This window comes from Thamnophis elegans, chromosome 10, assembly GCF_009769535.1.
Source record: "Thamnophis elegans isolate rThaEle1 chromosome 10, rThaEle1.pri, whole genome shotgun sequence".
NCBI classification, from domain to species: domain Eukaryota; kingdom Metazoa; phylum Chordata; class Lepidosauria; order Squamata; family Colubridae; genus Thamnophis; species Thamnophis elegans.
In genome coordinates, this window is record NC_045550.1 from 65,532,471 (window position 1) to 65,552,614 (window position 20,144).

The following is a 20,144-nucleotide window of genomic DNA, read 5'->3' on the forward strand; positions in this document are numbered from 1 at the left end:
GGAGCAGACGCAGGACAATTCCAGCAAACTGAATTATTTCCTCCCCATTTCGAGGGGGAGGTTTGTGGCGGTGGGGAAGGGGTTGTCAGCAAATTTTGGCTCTGCCAAGAATTACTTTAAGAAAATCCATTGATGTGGGAACCATGTTCTGTGGCTACCTGGCTTTATGGGTCTGCGTAGATCAGAACACCTGAACTGGACCGGCATATCTTCAAAGCATACCAGATTGCCTAAACCCCTTAAAAGTTCGGGGGAGATAAACAGATTAATAGAGTTGGAAGGGACCTTATAGGCCATCTAGTCCAACCCGCCCCCCCTGCTCAAGCAGGAGACCATACACCATTTCTGACAAATGGCAGTCCAATCTCTTCTTGAAAGCCTCCAGCTGCCACAACTTCCAAAGGCAACTTCTGTTCCATGGGTTGATTGTTCTCACTGTCAGAAAGTTCCTCCTTATTTCTTGGTTGAATCTCTCCTTGTTCAGTTTCCATCCATTGTTCCTTGTCTGACCTTCAGGTGCTTTGGAGAATAGCTTGACCCCCCTCCTCTCTGTGGCAGCCCCTCAAATATTGGAACGCTGCTATCATGTCACCCCTGGTCCTTCTCTTCATTAGACTATCCATGCCCAGTTCCTGTAACCGTTCTTCATATTTTAGTCTCCAGTCCCCTGATCATCCTGGTTGCTCTTCTCTGTACTCTTCTAGAGCCTCAACATCTCTTTTTATAATGTGGTGACCAAAACTGGATGCAGTTTCTTTCTGGTGTAAATAGATCTGGTAGAAAGGAGAGGATGCAGGGTTTTTTTTAGCACAACAAACATTCTTTGCAAATTCCCTTGTAGGCTAAAGTTAGGATGGGCTCTTTAAATGTGATTCTACATTTGGGGTTCCTGATACTCAGTAGGATGTGTTTGGACAGGATGCTGGGTGAAAACAGAGTCGGGAGATTTCTGGATCAGCAGATTGAGGGGAGCCAGGCTCCATTTTAGCAAGTTGTGTGAACTAAAGGGGCTGCCACAAAGAAGGGGAGGGGGCAGCCTATTCTCCAAACCATTTGAGGGCAGAAGCAATGGGTGGAAACTAATCAAGGAGACAAACAACCTAGAAATAAGGAGAAATTTCTTGATAGTGAGGACAATTAATCAGTGGAACTGCTTGCCTCCAGAAGTTGTGGATGCTCTAACACTGGAAGTTTTTAAGAAGAGATTGGATAACCGTTTGTCTGAAATGGTGTAGTAGGATTTCCTGCTTGAGCAGGAGGTTGGATTAGAAGACCTCCAAGGTCCCTTCCAATACTGTTATTCTATTCCTATTCTATTTTATTCCATTCTATTATTCTGAACCAGGATGTGATTGTGAAATCATTGTTTGTTGTTAGGGGCTTACATGTGATGTAAACCCAGCAGGTAGGTTTTATTCATCTTAAGTTTAGAGTTTAATTGCAAATAATACTTTTTCCCAAAATCTCCATGTTAATCAGTAGCAACAAAGATTGCGGTTAGGATAAATTAAGATCATTAAAAGTTTAACATACTCCAAGCTCATTTTTAAGTGCATAAAAAAAAGCTTATAGTTCTGATGAAAGAAATGTCCTTCTGGGTTCGGCTCCAAGTGGGGAAAAAGACACTGGAGACATGGAAGCTGCTTGGAAAGATGGTTTATTGGTGGACAGGACCACATGGCTTGAGCCCTGAACAGAAAAGGTGATCACCTGCTTCAATGTTGGGGAGAAGAAGAGAAGGGCTGAGGGAGGGGCTTGCTGGGCTTTTTATAACCTCTTCAGTCCCACCTCTCTGTTTCCTGTTCCTGTGTAAGAAATGTATTCTGATTGGTTGTCAGACTCCCATGGGGCCATGCAGGGGCAAGTCTCAAGGCTGCCTTTTGAATCCAGGTTTGGTTGAGTTCTTGGATGCCCTGTGGTCAGTTGAGTAAAGGGCCAATATTATCATGCTTTAATCCCATCCCCCCTGGGGCTGAAGTGGAGAAGCCTTTATTATGTAAAGTGGACTAGCTTGGCTTTCTTAATGGCCCATTGACAAAGTGGGGATGGGCAGGAAGCTGCAGGAAGCTATTCTGTCTTTTAAAACCTGTTTCTTCCTTTTCACATCCAGAGAAATATTCTGCCTTTTCAATATTTCCTAGGATATTTCATTTTTTTCTGGGAGAGGGCTGGGTGATAACTTCCTACAGTTTGCTGTTTGGTTTTTTGCCTTTCAGCTGCCAGGTTATGTTCACATGCTCCACTTAAACCAGGTTGACTGGACCCTGCAGTTGCATTCCCACATGAGAAGCTCGATGAGGGCTTGCCTTGCGAGGATTTGTTTCGGTTTTGTTTTATTTGAGCTTCGTATGTGGCTCAAGCTCAGTCTTCTGGCTGCCTTATGGGTCAACCTTCTGCCAAGGGTGTGGGTGGAAGCTGATGTTACTTTTGGGGTGTTTGAAAACCAAGGGCACTAGCGCCGTCAGTAGTCCACCATGTTAATGTCTGTTACCTCCAGCAGGGGGAGCCTGTGAGATGCATTTGGTGGAAGAAAAGGAAGGGGCTACGGGGGTCCCCAATGTATTTTTTTGCATATCAATCAATGCAGTGAGAAAAACCTAGAAAAGGGAGCAGGTGCCTGGCTTAAGGCAATTGGTTTAGTTCAGAAATTCAAGATACAACTCATGGCCATTCATGAAGGAGAGGGGATAATAGTGGGTTCCACAACAAAACCGCGTTCGACTAAAGCGCGCTCGACGAAACCGCGTACCTGACGTCATCACAGCGCGACGAAAAAAGCACGCTGTGAGCGCTAAAGCTAAAATTAACCCCTAAACCTAAACCTAACCCCCCGAAACCTAACCCTAACCCTAACCCTTAACCTAACCCTAAACCTAACCCTAACCCTAACCCTAACCCTTAACCTAACGCTAAACCTAACGCTAACCCTAACCCTAACCCTTAACCTAACGCTAAACCTAACGCTAACCCTAACCCTAACCCTTAACCTAACCCTAAACCTAACCCTAACCCTAACCCTAACCCTTAACCTAACGCTAAACCTAACGCTAACGCTAACCCTAACCCTAACCCTTAACCTAACGCTAAACCTAACGCTAACCCTAACCCTAACCCTTAACCTAACGCTAAACCTAACGCTAACCCTTAACCTAAACCTAACCCTAACGCTTAAGCTAACCCTAAACCTAACCCTAAACCTAATCCTTACCTTAACGTGAAACGGCTTGCTTTCAAAGCGCTTTTTAAAGCGCCCTTTTTTCTCTGCGGTCGCTGTTGTCGCACTGCTGATGACGTCAGCGACGCGCTTTAATCGGGCGTGCTTTAGTGGACCGCGGTTTTGTCGTGCCACGATAATAGTGTATCTATGGAGCATATTACAGGGAGGCGGTGGCTCAGGGGCTAAGACGCTGAGCTTGTTGATCAGAAAGGTCGACAGTTCGGTGGTTCGAATCCCTAGCGCCGCGTAATGGAGGGAGCTCCCATGACTTGTCCCGGCTTCTGCCAACCAAGCAGTTTGAAAGCACATAAAAATGCAAGTAGAACTGCGATCAGAATATGTTGCTGAGCAAGACGGTTGCTAAGGGAGTCCTGCTCAATTTTCCAAACTTTTGGCCATGGTAGTTCAGCAAATCACTTCGGATACAGATTGACAGAGTTGGAAGGGACCTTGTAGGTCATCTAGTCCAACCCCCCCCCCCCAAGCAGACCCTACACCATTTCATATTGCACTTCATATACTAAGTGAAGGGACGCGGTGGCTCAGTTGCTAAGACGCTGAGCTTGTCGATCAGAAGGTCAGCAGTTCAGCAGTTTGAATCCCCAGCGCTACGTAAGGGAGTGAGCCCCCGCTACTTGTCCCAGCTTCTGCCAAAAGCAGTTTGAAAGCACATAAAAATGCAAGTAGAAAAATAGGAACCACCAATTGATACGCTTTCTACAAGATGTAACAAAAGATTATTCTTTTTTTGTGTGTGTTTTTGTTTAATTAAAACAATTTTAAAAATTTCAAAAATAATAATAATGAACCAGCCGCCAAGCATCTGACTCTTGATCACGTGACTATGGAGATGTTGGAAAAGTCGTAAGTGTGAAAGCTGGTCGGTCCTAAGTCACTTTTTTCAGTGCCGTGGTAACTTTGAATGGTCACTAAATGAACTGTCGTAAGTTGAGGACTACCTGCCCTGAAGTGGGATTGATCATTACCTGTTTGTCCAAAGTTTTTATGACGGTTGCAACCTCCCAGGGTCAGGTGATTGCCATTTGCAACCTTCCCTGCTGCCTTCCAAGCAAAGTTGGAAGCTGGACTCACTTAATGACCTCATGATTTGCTTAACAACTTAACAAAGAGGCTTAACAACCACGGCCAAAAGGTTGAAAAATTGAGTGGGACTCATTTGAGAACTCTCTTGCTCTCCTGCTTGGGCGGTGGGTTGGACTAGATGACCTACAAGGCCCCTTCCAACTCTGTTATTCTATTCTCTTCTGCTCTGATCCCAATTCATTGTGAGTTGAGGATTACCTGCAATGAATTTTCAAGTGGTTGCATACAGGTAGTCCTCGATTTACGGCAATATGTTTAGTGACCGTCCAAAGGGATAATGTTGCTGAACAAAGGGACAGACAACCAGTCCTCGCACTTACAACCATCCCATGGTTTAATTCTAAACAGAACTCAGTATGCAGAGGCGCTGGCTACATTTAGGCTGCTGCACCAAAAAATTCATTGTGGGTGTAAGTTCCTCAACTTACAACTGCGATCAGAATATGTTGCTGAGCAAGACGGTTGCTAAGGGAGTCCTGCTCAATTTTCCAAACTTTTGGCCATGGTAGTTCAGCAAATCACTTCAGATACAGATTGACAGAGTTGGAAGGGACCTTGTAGGTCATCTAGTCCACCCCCCCAAGCAGACCCTACACCTTCATATTACACTTCATATACTAAGTGAAGGGATGCGGTGGCTCAGTTGCTAAAACGCTGAGCTTGTCGATCAGAAGGTCAGCAGTTCAGCAGTTTGAATCCTTAGTGCTGCGTAACAGAGTGAGCCCCCGTTACTTGTCCCAGCTTCTGCCGACCTAGCAGTTCGAAAGCATGTAAAAATGCAAGTAGAAAAATGGGGACCACCTTTGGTGGGAAGGAAACAGCGTTCTGTGCGCCTTCGGCGTTTCGTCCTGCCGGCCACATGACCACGGAGACGTCTTTGGACAGCGCTGGCTCTTCGGCTTTGAAACGGAGATGAGCACCGCCCCCTAGAATCAGGAATGGCTAGCACATATGTTACGAGGGAACCTTTACTTTTACCTTATGCTAAGCGAATCATGCGGTCATTAAGTGAATCCAGCTTCCAACATTGACTTTGCTCTGAAGCCAGGAGGGACCATCGCAAATGGGGAATCACGTAAACTCGGGAGGCTGCAACCGGCATAAGAACCTGCCAGTTGTGGGGATTCTCTGGTGGCAGTGAGTTCCGAGGGCTGATTGTAAGTCACTTTTTCCAGTGCCATTGTAACTTTGAACGGTGGCTAAATGCTTGGCCATAAGGGGAGGGCTACAGGTAGTCCTCTACATACGACCACCAGCCCAAAATTCTCTGTTACTAAGCGAGACATTTGTTAAGTGAATTTCATCCCATTTTAGGATCTTTCCTGGCAGAGCTCTTAAGGGGAACCTGGCTTCCCCATTGACTTTGCTTGTGAGTAGGTTGCAAAAGGGGATCCCATGACCCCCCCCCTTTAAGCGTTGTCAGACTGCAACCGTCATAAATACAAGTCAGTTGCCAATCATCTGAATCTTGACCGTAGGGATGCTGCAGCAGCGAGAGGTGTGAAAAAACAGTTGCAATCCGCTCTTTTCAGTGCTGCTGTAACTTCCAACGGTCACTAAACAAGCTGTATGTTAGTCAAGGACCACCTGTACCTGTTACTTGTGAGTAACGCGAGCTTCTTGCAGGCAGCAGGCCCTGACTGTTCTCATCCCCAAGTCCCTGGACCTCGAAAAGGAGGCTTTGCTGACTCAGATAGACTTGCCCTGCTGTTGCAGTTCTGCTCCTGATTCATCGCCCTCCTGGTGACTAATCTACAGGTTCTGCAGAATTGAAATCTGCTGAAGACCGTTCCAGATTGCTGGGAAAATATCCCAGAGGCATGTATGATAATACCTCAGAAGTGAAGGAATGTGAGGGAGGCGCTCATCTCTTAGCTAGAAACTTTAAGGTTAGCCTACGTAAGTTGTGTTGTGAATAATTCCCTCAACTGTGTAAGGTAGAAACATCCTGCAGCTCTTTGCAAAATGTACTGATTTTGGTTCATGTTATCCTTGGGGTGGGGGTGGGGAGATGGACTGTGTATGTGTGTGAGTATGTATGTGTGTGTTTGTGTGTTCCTTTCAGGGGTCTCAGCTGCTGAGGTGAACCCAGCAGATGAGTTACCAGCTATAGCATTTTTAATTAATGCAGACCTTACTGTGGCTTGTTACTTCCGATTTAGCACACCGGGCGAATCTATTTCAAGTCTGCCGGGTTCATTTTTGTTCTGCTCCCATCCTGCTCTCTCTGATGCTTCCCCCCCCCTTTCCCTCCCCCTCTTTCCTTCCAGTCCGGTTGGTTTTAAGTGAATAATAAAATGGGGTGGGTGGGTGCTGGGCTGCAGAATGACACACAACCACCAGTGTTTCCTCACCTGGGACACTATAAGGTAGAGGAGACCTCACATCTGTGTTCCAGTGTTTGAGGGGCTTCTACTATTTTCCAAAGCACCAAAAGACAAGCCCAGAAGCAATGGATGGAAACTAACCAAGGAGAGGAACTAAGGAGGAAATCCCTAATGGCTGGAGCAATCAACCAATGGAACAGGTTGCCTTTAGAAGTTGTGGGTGCTCCCCAGTGGTGGGATTCAAAATTTCTACTACCGGTTCTGTGGGTGTGGCTTGGTGGGCATGGCATGGCTTGGTGGGAGTGGCTTGGTGGGAGTGGCAGGGAAAGGATACTGTAGAATCTCCATCCCTCCTCCCCGGTCAGCTGGGACTCAGGAGGCAGAGAATAGATGGGGGCGTGGCCAGCCAGAGGTGGTATTTGCCAGTTGTCTGAACTACTCAAAAATTTCCGCTACCGGTTCTCCGGAACTGGTCAGAACCTGCTGAATACCACCTCTGATGCTCCATCACAGGAGGATTTTAAGAAAAAAAATGGATACCCATTTGTCTGAAGTGGTGTAGGTTTTCCTGCCTAAGCAGAAGGCTGGACTAGAAGACCTCCAAGGTCCCTTCACAACTCTGTTATTCTATGCTCTAAGATGTGTGGACTTCAACTCCCAGAATTCCCAAGTCAGCATTGCATTATAACCTTAGAGACCATCTAGTCCAGTGTTTCTCAAGCTTGGCAAGTTGAAGATGTGTGGACTATTAACCCCCAGCATGGCTGACTAGAGAATTCTGGGAATTGAAGTCCACACATCTTAGAATTGCCCAGGTTGAGAAACACTAGATCAGTAATGGCGAACCTTTTCGGCACTGAGTAACCAAACAGAAACAAGCATTCATGCATGTGCGTATGTGCTGGAAACTAGCTGGCCGTCATGTGCGTACCTGTTTTTTGGCCATTTTTTCGGGCCTTATTCTGGCTGTATTTTGGAGTTTTGGCCCAAAAACGAATGAAAAATGGCCTGTAAATGTCCTGGAAAACAGCTTGAAAAACGACCTGGTTTTTGGCTATTTTTCAGGCTGGTTTTTTTGGTCTGTTTTTGGATCTTTTTCTGGGCCGTTTTCAGATAGTTTTTCAAGTGGTTTGGGGGCCATTTTTCGGGCCATTTTCTGGTGCTCCGACATCTGTGAAGACCAGCTGGCTGGCACACATGTGTGTGCCGGAAATCAGAAGAGCAGCTGGTGATGGTGCACATGCCCACATTGAGGGCTCTGGGTGCCACCTCTGGCACTCATGCCATTGGTTCGCCATCACTGCACTTGCAGGCAGCCCCAGATCCTGAAGCCTTGGGGATGCACCTCAATTCTGAGGGAATAAAACTTGACCATCCTTGGCATAAAGGGATAAGTGGGTGCCTTGTGCTAGATTTCCCAAAGGCCAGATATCTGCTTGATGCTTCGCAACCCAGTTCCTCAATTCGTGGGCCTAGAAGTTTGTTTCCCAAAGCCAAATCGAATTGACTTTCCAGATTGAGCCCAATGTCCTCTTTGCCCTGTTGATGCTTTGACGTGGCTGCTGGTGGTGGTGGTGGGAATCTGCTTTCTCCCCCCCCCCCCACACACACTCCCTCCCCTCAGCTGCCAAAGAGGACTTGTCTTCAGCAACAAGGCTCAACCGCCGGGCTCATTCTCGGGGTTTCTATGGCAACCACACACTCCCCATCGGGTGCTGTGCTCCTTGATCAGTCACATCGCTTTGGCACCTCGGTTGCCTTGGAGATGCATCCCTGGGTGTGTTGCATAGCCACAGCTCATATGGGGTTTGGGTTTTGTTGGGGAAGGGAAGGGAAATAGCTTTGGGAAGGCCTGGAGGGCGAGGAGGAAGGGAGGGATGGACAGAGGGGAACAAAAGAAAGGCTTCCTGCAGGACAGGCCAAAGCCTCACCACAACAGGTTTCTTCCTCTTTTCATTGAAAGAAGGACAAAAACTTGTACGATCCTGTTTGGACTTCATTTCCTGGCCCCAGAGCGATTCTGGAAGGCAGTCCATGATTGGGCAATCACCTTTAAGAAACTGAATACAGAATAACAGAAGAATTGGAAGGGACCTTAGAGGTCTTCTAGTCCAACCCCCTGCTCAAGCAGGAAATCCTGTTCCGTTTCAGACAAACAGCTGTCCAATCTCTTCTTAGAAACCTCCAGTGTTGGAGCATTCACAACCTCTGGAGGCAAGCCGTTTCAGTGATTGTTTTCACAGTCAGGAAATTCCTCCTTAGTTCTAGATTGTTGCTCTCCTTGGTTAGTTTCCATCCATTGCTTCTTCGTCTTGCCTTCAGATGTTTTGTAGGATAAGTTGTCCCCTCTCGTCTTTGTGGCAGCCTCTCAAATATTGGAGGACTGCTATCAAAGAATGGGGCCTATGATTTTATTAACAGGTTAACAGAGTTGGAAGGGACCTTGTAGGTCATCTAGTCCTACCCCCTGCTCAAGCAGGAGACCCTATGTTAGGAATATAATCTAACGGTTGGGTTGGCAATATATAAATCATGTAACAATGCTATCCCTGTTTCTTTAAATCATACTGTAAAATGTGATTGATTGCTGTTTTCCTCAATCAGCCAGAACGACTGTTAGCTCTCTGTTTGTTAAATGCTGGGCTGATCTGATCTGATTTGGAAGCTGGCTGTTAGAAAGTGCCGCAAGCTATTGTAAGTTTTGCAACTGTTAGCCAACTTTGAGTACTGACCTGATTATATGATACTGGACTATGTTATTTGGATTAACCCCTAACTGAAAGACGTTGATGACTGGCTGTCTTATCCGTGTATGACTTGGACTGTTTGATGGACTCTGATAACTCCCATTTCCACGAAAGTAAAAGCCTATTTAAACTGCAGTGTCTCTGTATGCTGGTTTGTGTGTTCTCCAACACAACTCTCCCAACGCTTCTCTGAACGCACTTGCTCTCCCAACGGGGAGCTTACTTAACACCCTATCTACCATTTCATGCCATTCCTAGTCCTTCCCTTCATTAGACTAGACATACCCAGTTCCTGCAACCATTCATCGTATGGTTTACAAGACACGTTTGTGAGAATCATAAATGTGTTTCACAAAGCATACTTATGTCCATGCAGCATAGCTATACATGTGTATCTGGCCCTTATTATTTTTACAAATATCTGAAGGTGGTAAACATATCTCATCCCTCTTCCTCCTTCCAAGGTGGCGCAGTGGTTAAATGCAGCACTGCAGGCTACTGCTAGATCAGCAGGTCAGCGGTTCAAATCTCACCGGCTCAGGGTTGACTCAGCCTTCCATCCTTCCGAGATGGGTAAAATGAGGACCCAGATTGTTGGGGGCAATATGCTGACTCTCTGTAAACCGCTTAGAGAGGCCTGAAAGGCCTATGAAGCGGTATATAAGTCTACTGCTATTGCTATTGCTTCCTATTTTCCCCAAAACACCAACCCTGTGGGGTGAGAGAGAGAGAGACTGGCCGAAACTCATCCAACTGGTTTTCATGCCTAATTCATGATTTAGGGTGTCAGGTTTCCTAAAAATGCCTTAATTGATTCATGAGTATCGAACCAAGTTTCAATACAAAACTAGTCATTTATTAGGAGCACCGTTAGGCAAGGCCTTTTCGCAGTCAGATCTAAGCTTTGTTTGAGTTATAGCTGAACTTTACCCCTGTTCCTTCCCTCTCCACAGTCTGTGTCATAAATCACATTGCCCAATGAGGTGCACCCCTCCCAAGCCTGCTGCAGTAATCTGAGATACGACTTTAGCCGAAAGTGTGCATGGAATGTGCTTCCCCACTTCTCTCACTATGGAAACTTTAGGAGTTGATAATGTGTCTTGCACAAATCCATATGTCTTAAAGTGGTCAAGATTGGATAGCGCTGAGTTATTGTTTTGGCTGAGGAATTCTGAGAGTTGAAGTCCACAAGTCTTAAAAGTGATCAGGATTGGACACCTCTGAGCTATTGTTTTGGCTGAGGAATTCTGGGACTTGAAGTCCACAAGTCTTAAAAGTGATCAGGATTGGACACCTCTGAGCTATTGTTTTGGCTGAGGAATTCTGGGACTTGAAGTCCACAAGTCTTAAAAGTGGTCAGGATTGGACACCTCTGAGCTATTGTTTTGGCTGAGGAATTCTGGGACTTGAAGTCCACAAGTCTTAAAAGTGGTCAGGATTGGACACCTCTGAGCTATTGTTTTGGCTGAGGAATTCTGGGACTTGAAGTCCACCCTTCTTAAAGTGGCCAAGGTTGAGGAACTCTTACTGGGTTGATGAAAAGATGCAGTGCAGAAGGCCATAGTAATGGAAGCTCACTTTGGGCAATGTTAAAGTGCTTCCTTGTTTACCTCAGAAATTACAGCGACAGTTTCTCTTCAGCCTTTGTGCCTCTTATGTTTTAAGCTGCCCAGAGTGTCCATGGGAGGCTTGTAAAATTTATAAGCAAATAAAATACATTTGGAGTCTTTTCTATCCAGTTCCTTGATCCCTGAATGAATGCCTCTTCACAGGCCTGGCTTTTAATGGCTGGGATCAAAGATCACACTGGGCTCCCACTCTAGGGATGTCCCTTCAACTCTCCCACCCACCCTTCTTAATTTTGCTGGCCATTTGACCCCTTTGGAGAACTAAAAGAAACACGGGATACAGTCCTTGGCTTACAACCATTCGTTTTGTGACTGTCCAAAGTTACAATGGCACTGAAAAAGGTGACTTATGCCAGGTTTTTCACACTTGGCATCCCTTGCAGCATCCCCATGGTCACGTGATTAAAATGCGGACTTGGGGTCTGCTTCAGCCTCCTGGTGGGGGGCTTTGGGCGAAGGATGGAGGGAAGGGCCACTGAGGGCCTCGTTCCAGTGGGGCTGCATCATGGCCTGGAACAAGCTGACCATCTCAGCCCACTGAGCCTCCAGGTGCAGTTACCTGGCCTTGCACTCCCGCAAGTCTTCCCTCTGCTTGGAAAGCCTATGCGCGTAGTCCTCAGTGAGGTGCTTCTGCTGAGCCGCCTCCTCGGTCAGATTCAATTTGAACTGAGCTGTTTTGCCAACTCTTTCTCATGGTGGCTGCTCAGCTCCTGTTGGGATCCTAAGGAGCCCAGGCAGGGAGGGGAGGAGTGGCTGGGAGGGGAGGGGCGAGTAGAGGCTGGCAAGGCACCCCTTGACATGAATGACATTGATTTGGCCACACCCACCCAGTCACATGACCACATTGTCACGCCCACCGAGCCGGCCATTAGGCAAATCGTATTAGTGGTCCGCGGGATTTAAAATTATGGATTTAGTGGTCCCTGAAGTCAGAAAGGTTGGTGACCCCTGAGTTAAATTAGTCAGTTTGGTGGAGTAAAGTCAGGCATCTGCCTAGAAACTGGGAGACCTGAGGCTGGGTGATCTTGGGCCAGTCCCTTTCTCTCAGCCTTAGGAAGAAGGCAATGGCAACCCCACTTCTGAAATCTTGCCAAGAAAACTGCAGAACGGTCAGCGGAGATCAGGCATTTGGTATAAAGCAAGATTTCTCAACCTTGGCACCTTGAAGCTGCATGGACGTCAAGTCCTATAAGTCCACCAGACAGGGAATTCTGGGAGTTGAAGTCCCCGCATCTTAAAGTGTTTATCAACCTTGGCAACTTTAAGATGTGGGGGACTTCAATTCCCAGAATTCTCTGGCTGGGGAAGTCTGGGAGTCAAAGTCCCACATCTTAAAGTGTTTATCAACCTTGGCAACTTTAAGATGTGGGGGAGAGCCGAGGTGGCGCAGTGGTTAAATGCAGCACTGCAGGCTACTTCAGCTGACTGCAGTTCTGCAGTTCGGCTGTTCAAATCTCACCGGCTCAGGGTTGACTCAGCCTTCCAGCCTTCCGAGGTGGGTAAAATGAGGACCCGGATTGTTGTTGGGGGCAATATGCTGACTCTGTAAACCACTTAGAGAGGACTGAAAGCCCTATGAAGCGGTATATAAGTCTAACTGCTATTGCTACTTCAATTCCCAGAATTCTCTGGCTGGGGAATTCTGGGAGTTGAAGTCCCGCATCTTAAAGTGTTTAACAACCTTGGCAACTTTAAGATGTGGGGGACTCCAATTCCCAGAATTCTCTGGCTGGAGAATTCTGGGAGTCGAAGTCCGCGCATCTTAAAGTGTTTATCAACCTTGGCAACTTTAAGATGTGGGGGACTTCAATTCCCAGAATTCTCTGGCTGGGGAATTCTGGGAGTCGAAGTCCGCGCAGCTTAAAGATGTCAAGGTCGACGAACACTGGTGTAGAGGCCAAGGCGCAGGCTAGGAAAAAACAGGAAACTGTGAGTTCTAGTCCCACTTCGGCACAAAGCCAGATAGATGACCTTGCGCCAATTCTTCTCTCTCGGTCCCAGGAAGGAAATAATGGAAACCACTTCCAAAAACACCCCAAACCCAGAAAACTGCAGTCGCCAACAGTAAGGAAGGCGTCCGCGCACCCGTAGGAAGTTAGATACAGATATGCAACGCTAGCTCTAACGTTCAAGAAATGAATTCCTTGATTTAAGCAACATTAGCATCCTGCTGGTCACAAATGACTTTGGAAATCCTCCAGCCAGTTTGCGGGCGAGAGAGAAATTGGGCGAAGGATTACTCCAGGGGAAATGTTCTTCTCCTTGGCAGAAATGCCGAAACCAAATTCTCCGGCCTCCAATGGAAAAATAGAACACGGAGACAGAGGGGCGGCGGGTTGGGGTGGGGGTGGGGGGCGCGGAGGAAATATCGCAGGAGGTTTTTCTCTGCCGGCACAACACCAGCATCGGGGAAGCCACCATGCGGAGGAGCCCCAAAGAATGAAATTATGCCTTTCCTATGGAAATTGTGTGTTGCTTCTGAGAAACAAAAAGGAAACAGCTGGGGTAAGCCTCTGCGAGCTTAAACATTTCCACAAAAATTACTAAGCCGCCCAAACAGTTGCTGAAAGAAAGGGAAGGCAACACACACACACACATACACACACACACACACACACACACACACACAGCCCAGGGGTAGGTTCCTGCCAGTTCTAACCTCTTCTGTAGAAGAGGTTCCCCAAATCTACAGTGCCATTTAGATTTTAGAACCGGTTCCAGCTCCCTCCCCCCCGCCCGTCCTCACATCATCAAGATGAAGAGCGAGAGGAGGAATTCTGGGAGTTGAAGTCCACAAGTCTTAAAGCTGTCAAGTTTAATCACCCCTAAGTTATTTTTCTAAAGGGTTAGGGGTGCAAGAGTCTTGTAACTTGACAGCTTTAAGACTTGCATGCTTCAAATGCCAGAGTTTCTGAGCCAACATTTTGGTTGCTAAGCAAGAGGGTTGTTAAGTGAGTTTCACCACATTTTACAAGTTCGCCACTCCCACCCGGTCACATGGCCGGGAAGCCACTCCCACCAAAGCAGCCCACATCTACAGAAGAGGTTCTAAAAAAATTTGAAACCCACCACACTCTCTCTCTCTCTCTCTTTCTCTCCCTCCCTCCCTCCCTCCCTCCTTCTCTCTCCTCCTTCAGCTATATTATAGTAATGTTTCACCATTCAATTTTTAAAAACCTTTTTTAAAAATACCCACTCCTCAGCCACCCCATATTTGCCAATCTCACACAATCCAATGTCAGCAACCACAGAGAGGAGGAAGAGTTCCTTGTGATCCACCCAATGGGACTAAAGGATCACGTTCACCCACCTGATTTCCTAATCCGATTTACCTCTGGTTTGTAGCTCCTAGAGCCATAATGCCGAACCTCTGGCACATGTGTCACAGGTGGCACATGGAACCAGTTATGGGTTCCGGATCCTGTTCCAACCGGTACGGTTAGAACAGGCCCGGTGGCGTCCACATACGCATGCATCTTAGCGCCTCCGCGAGCCTCCGCAACGATGCAGTTGCTCAGTGCCGAAGACTTAAAAGACTGGTAAGGAATTCAGGTGGGCAGGTGGGCCCTCCGGAGCACCGGAACGGTATCCGGTGCTCCGGGCAGACTCCAGTACGCCCGTACCAGGGCGTACTGCCTGCAACCCACCACTGCGGGGAACCCTCTCTGAGGGCAAGCAAGCCATTGCCCAACTCAGTTCCACAGGTCAGCTGATTTTCAGGTCTGTGCCACACATGCAGGAGTCGCATGTGTGGGGAGGCGGGGGGATGACATGCGCATGTGCGGGGGGGTCATGGGGGTGTGGCGCCACCCCTCTGGCACCCCATTTCTGGTTTCAGGAGGCTTCAGGGAGGCCAGCTAGGCCCAAAATGGGGCGCCCGGGGTGGTGGTGGGAACGCGAGGGGCGCACATGCAAGCGCAGGGGGGATGTTGTGTGCGCATTGCTTTATAGGTATGCGCCCACTTTCGGCACACCAGGACAAAATGTTAGCTATAGGCTGTGGTTTGAACTCCTGAACAGAAAAGGGGGATCACATGCTTCCAGATGTTGGGTGCAGAGGAAAAGAAAAGACAGAGAGGCTGAAAGTCTCTGGTTTTATGCCCTCTCTGGGCTTTGAACCTGAGCTTGTATTCTGATTGGTTGTCAGACTCCCAGGGGGCGGTGCAGGAGCAACTCTCTAAGCTGTTTTTTTGCGTTCAAGTTTGGTTGAGCATTGCTTCTTCCCAAGTGCTCTGTGGTGAGATGGGTAAAGAGCTAATACTATCATGCCTTAATTCCTTCCCCATGGAGGTGGGGAGGATCTTTGTTATGTAGAATAGACTGGCTTGGGCCTTTTAATGGCCCATTGACAGAGGTGGGGGCTATTAAGAGTGAGTCTGTTTCCTGCCTAAAAACATGTTTCTCCATTTCTTACCCAGGGAAAATATAACATTCTGTCTTTTCTATATTTCCCAGGATATTTCATTCTTTGTAACCAAAACAGAAACAAAGTTCAGACTTTGGCTTCCAGGTGGCAGATTCAATAAATTAGCGGTTTTAACTGGTAGGAGAAAAAGAATTTGTTGAAGTAAGAAAATAAGTTTAATTTAGCCAACAAAACAAAAAAAATTAGGGTAGTAAAAAGGAAAAAAAAATAGAAAGAAAAAAATCAGTCCATACACTACAAGCAGGGAGACAGGAAATGTTGCAATTACTTCAATCCACAAAACATCATTACTAACAAGAGCAGGAAATCTTCTAATAACATTGGACAATAAGTATCAAAAACGCCGCTTTATTCTTACTTTGGGGACTGGATGTTATTATTATTATTTTTTTTAAAGTTTCTTAGCATGGATCTTCTGAAAGTTAAAAAAAAGAAAAAAAAACCTGACCAGATGGAACGTTTTCGCTTCATCTCTTCCTTCAGGAGCCATCTCCAACTATGCCAGCCTGGGGGCTGCCTGTTTGTCCTCAGTTGGAAGCACTATCCTTGGGTCAAACAGGGACTTTGCGATGTCCCTGTGACCAGCAAGGCTTTCTCTTCCCTGTCGCCATCTCTTTGGGACGGTTTAGGTCCTACTGGACCGTCCAAAGACAAAAGTTTCATCGACGGAGCCGGACTGTCAGGTCCGTGCGATGTGTCGTCGCGACGTGGCTCCTCCCTCTCCTCAGGATATTTCATTCTTCTAGGAGAAGGGTGGGTGCTAACTTCCTACAGGTATATAAGCCTAAAATGTTATTGCTATTGCTAAACTAAAAGGGACGTGGTAGCTCAGTGGCTAAGACGCTGAGCTTGTCGATCAGAAAGGTCAGCAGTTCGGCAGTTCGAATCCCTAGCACCGAATAATGGAGTGAGCTCCCGTTACTTGTCCAAGCTTCTGTCAACCTAGCAGTTCGAAAGAATGGGAGAGGGAGGGGTTTTAAGTTACTTCCTACACGTCTTTTCATCAAACTAGACATACCCAATTCCAGCAATGGTTCTTCGTATGTTTTAGCCTCCAGTCCCCTAATCATCTTTGTTGCTCTTCTCTGCACTCTTTCTAGAGTCTTCATATCTTTCCTTACATTGTGGTGACCAAAACTGGATGCCGTATTCCAAGTGTGGCCTTACCAAGGCCTTATAAAGTGGTATTAACACTTCACCTGATCTTGATTCTCTCCCTCTGTTGATTCAGCCTATTTCCTTGTGCTTAAAGGATCAATTTCAGCCACCCCATTTCCTAATGCGATCCATTCCTGGTTTGTAATTCCTAGAAGCCCAGCAAAAGATGCTAGTTAAACACTGAAACATGTTTTTTCCCCTTCGGTAAACTGGAGTACAAGTGTTCAAATATGCACACGGTCAAATCCCAAAGGAGAAGAAAGCCTTGGGGCATGGCATTTATTTATTTCACAGGGTTTTTATTTTTATTTTTATAATCCACTCTAATCGCAAAGAGGGGCTCTGGGCAGCTCAGAATGTCATCCAGCGAAAAACCAACATATTAAAAAAAAAAATAGAAATAGAAAAAGTAAAAAAAAAAATTGCAGCACGAATGCAGCCTCAAAATCGGTGATGGCTCTTCTGAATCAGTCCCGGCCAATGGCGTGTTGAAAGAATAGTCTTTAATTTAGCCATTTTGGAAGAGACTCGATGATATTTATTTTGATAAATATAGAGTTGAGGAAGCAGCTTTTCTAAAAGCGCAGCCCGGCTCTCTCGGAGAAGAGGGAATTATATTCCATAAGGAAATGGGTTTTTTTTTTAAAAAAAGAGAGCGGGGTTGTGTTTTCTTTGGTGCCATTTTGTATTGATTGCTTGATTAGCGCTGCATTTTAAAGCTTCGGTACTTAAACTATGACTAAAGTAGCTCAACAAAGACAGGAAACAGAATCTCGCTGTGCCAAAAAGGCAGCGAAGTCTTCTGAATCAATTAAAGCGCAACCGAGAAGCAGGGAAGTGAAGCCCGAACGTTTTTTTCAGACCGAGAAGAAAAGGGCACCCCACTCCTCCTCCAATCCGTGTGTGAATCATCCTTTTCTTCTCAAATCCATCTGCTTCTTCCCTTGATCAAATCCAAAACGGGGACCCAGATGTTCAGAACAAATGCTAGCCAGGTTGCAGGACTCTGGTTGAAGACAGCTGGCAAAACTTGGGATAAAATCAAGAGCTCTCTTGATTTGGGCTCTTTTGCTTGTGTTGAAAGAAATGTCCTTCTGGGTTCAGCTCCAAGTGGGGAAGAAGACACTGAAGACATGGAGGCTGCTTGGAAAGATGGTTTATTGTTGGACAGGGACACATGGCTTGAGCCCTGACCAGAAAAGGTGGATCACATGCTTCAATGTTGATGGAGAAGAAGAGAGAAGGGCTGAGGGAGGGGCTTGCTAGGCTTTTATACCCTGTTTAGTCCCACCTCTCTGTTTCCTGTTCCTGTGTAAGAAATGTATTCTGACTGGTTGTCAGACTCCCATGGTGCCATGCAGGGGGCTACTCTCTAGGCTGTGATGAGTTCTCAGTTGCCTTGTAGTCAGTTGAGTAATATCCCTTCCCCCTACAGTTGCAGTGAGGAGAAGTCTTTATTATGTAAAGTGGGCTAGCTTGGCCATCTTAATGGCCCATTAGCTGGGGATGGGCAGAAAGCTAAAGGCAACTATTGTCTTTTAAAACATGTTTCTTTTCACATCCAGAGAAATATTCTGCCTTTTCTATATTTCCTAGGATATTTCATTTTTCTGGGAGAGGGCTGGATGATAACTTCCAACACTTGGGAGCACCATACCCAGCAGGCTATGGAGAAGTGGGAAAGGAGAGGCAAGGAATTGTTGGAAGAAATGCCCATCTGGGTTCGGCTCCAAGTGGGGAGGAAGACACTGGAATCATGGAGGCTGCTTGGAAAGATGATTTTAATGGTGAACAGGAGCACATGGCTTGAAGTCCTGGGAAAGAAGGGTGCATGTGTGTGTGTGTGTGAGAGAGAGAGAGAGAGAGGGAGGGAGGGAGGGGGGGAGAGAGAGGGGTGGAGGGAGAGAGAAAGCTTCTTTTGGGCTTTGAATTTGAGCTTATATTCTGATTGGTTGTCAGGCTCCCATAGAGCCATGCAGGGGCAACTCTGTAGGCTGTCCTGAGTCCCAAGCTTGATTGAGCCTTGCTGGATGATGATGTAATGAAAGGGCTTTGGGATTCCTATTATGGCTCTGCCTGAAGGAGGTAGATCTTTGTTATGTAGAATAGAATAGAATAGAATAGAATAGAATAGAATAGAATAGAATAACAGAGTTGGACCCTAGACCTAGACAGAAAATTCTACACCATTTCAGACAAATGGCTATCCAACATCTTCTTAAAAACGTCCAGTGTTGGAGCATTCACAACTTCTGCAGGCAAGTTGTTCCACTGATTAATTGTTCTAACTGTCAGGAAATTTCTCCTTAGTTCTAAGTTGTTTCTCTCCTCTACCCTCTATTCTCCTGCTTTGGAGAATACCTTGACTCCCTCTTCTTTGTGGCAGCCCCTGAGATATTGAAAAGACTGGGTCAGGCCTTAATGGCCCATTGACAAAGGTCAATGCCTCCCTTTTAAGGGAAATATTCTGCCCTCTGAATACTTCCTAAAGTATCTCATTTTCCTAGGAGAGGGGTGGGAGCTAACATCCTGCAGGATGTTTCAGGTCCCATACCTTAAGGAGATACATCTGGCAGGGCCCAGAAGAAGGGCCTTCTCCACGGTGGCTCCCTCTCTCTGGAACATCATCCAGAAATTAGACTGGCTCCCACTCTTAACACTCTTTGGGAAGGCCCTGAAGACGTGGGCCTACCAGCAGGCCCGGGGAACCCAGAGCAGGATGGAGCCCATTAAATGGCTGGTATAAATGTGTGTTGATGCCGGGGTCAGGGGATGGGGGTTATTATTATTATTATTTTTAATTTCTTTGATATTGTCCCTCTATGTCCTCGTAAGCTGCCTTGAGTCGCCATGTGCGAGTAGGCGACAATATAAATTTCCTAAATAAATAAAATTAAGTTCTGCCTGACAGTCAGGAACGGGCAGAAAATGACTCATTTGTGAAAGGAAAAGTAAGGAGAAAATAATGAGGATGCTTTTAACTGCCTCAAGTTCTTGCCTGCATCCCCTCAATCAAAGCAGTGTGGTCTAGTGGTTAAAGCATCAGGCTAGAAACTATGAATGTGTGAGTTCTAGTATGGGAAGACTAGTCTTCCCATAGACATGAGAATCAGCACTGGGCCAATCTCCGAGAGGTAGTGAGTCCCACCTTAGGCATGAAAGTTAGCTGGGTGACGTTGGGCCATTCACCAGGAGCCGGTGAGTTCTAGTCTTGTTTTAGGCATGAAAATCAGCTGGGTGACTTTGAGCCATTCACCAGGAGACGGTGAGTTCTAGCCCCACCTTAGACACAAAATTAGCTGGGTGACATTGCGCCGTTCACCAGGAGCCGGTGAGTTCTAGTCTTGTTTCAGGCATGAAAATCAGCTGGATGACTTTGAGCAATTCATCAGGAGACGGTGAGTTCTAGTCCCACCTTAGACACAAAATTAGTTGGGTGACGTTGGGCCATTCACCAGGAGACGGTGAGTTTCTATGCGTGACCACGAGGATGGGGCAAAATGTCGTTAAGTGTGAAAAACAGTCATAAGAAGGGGT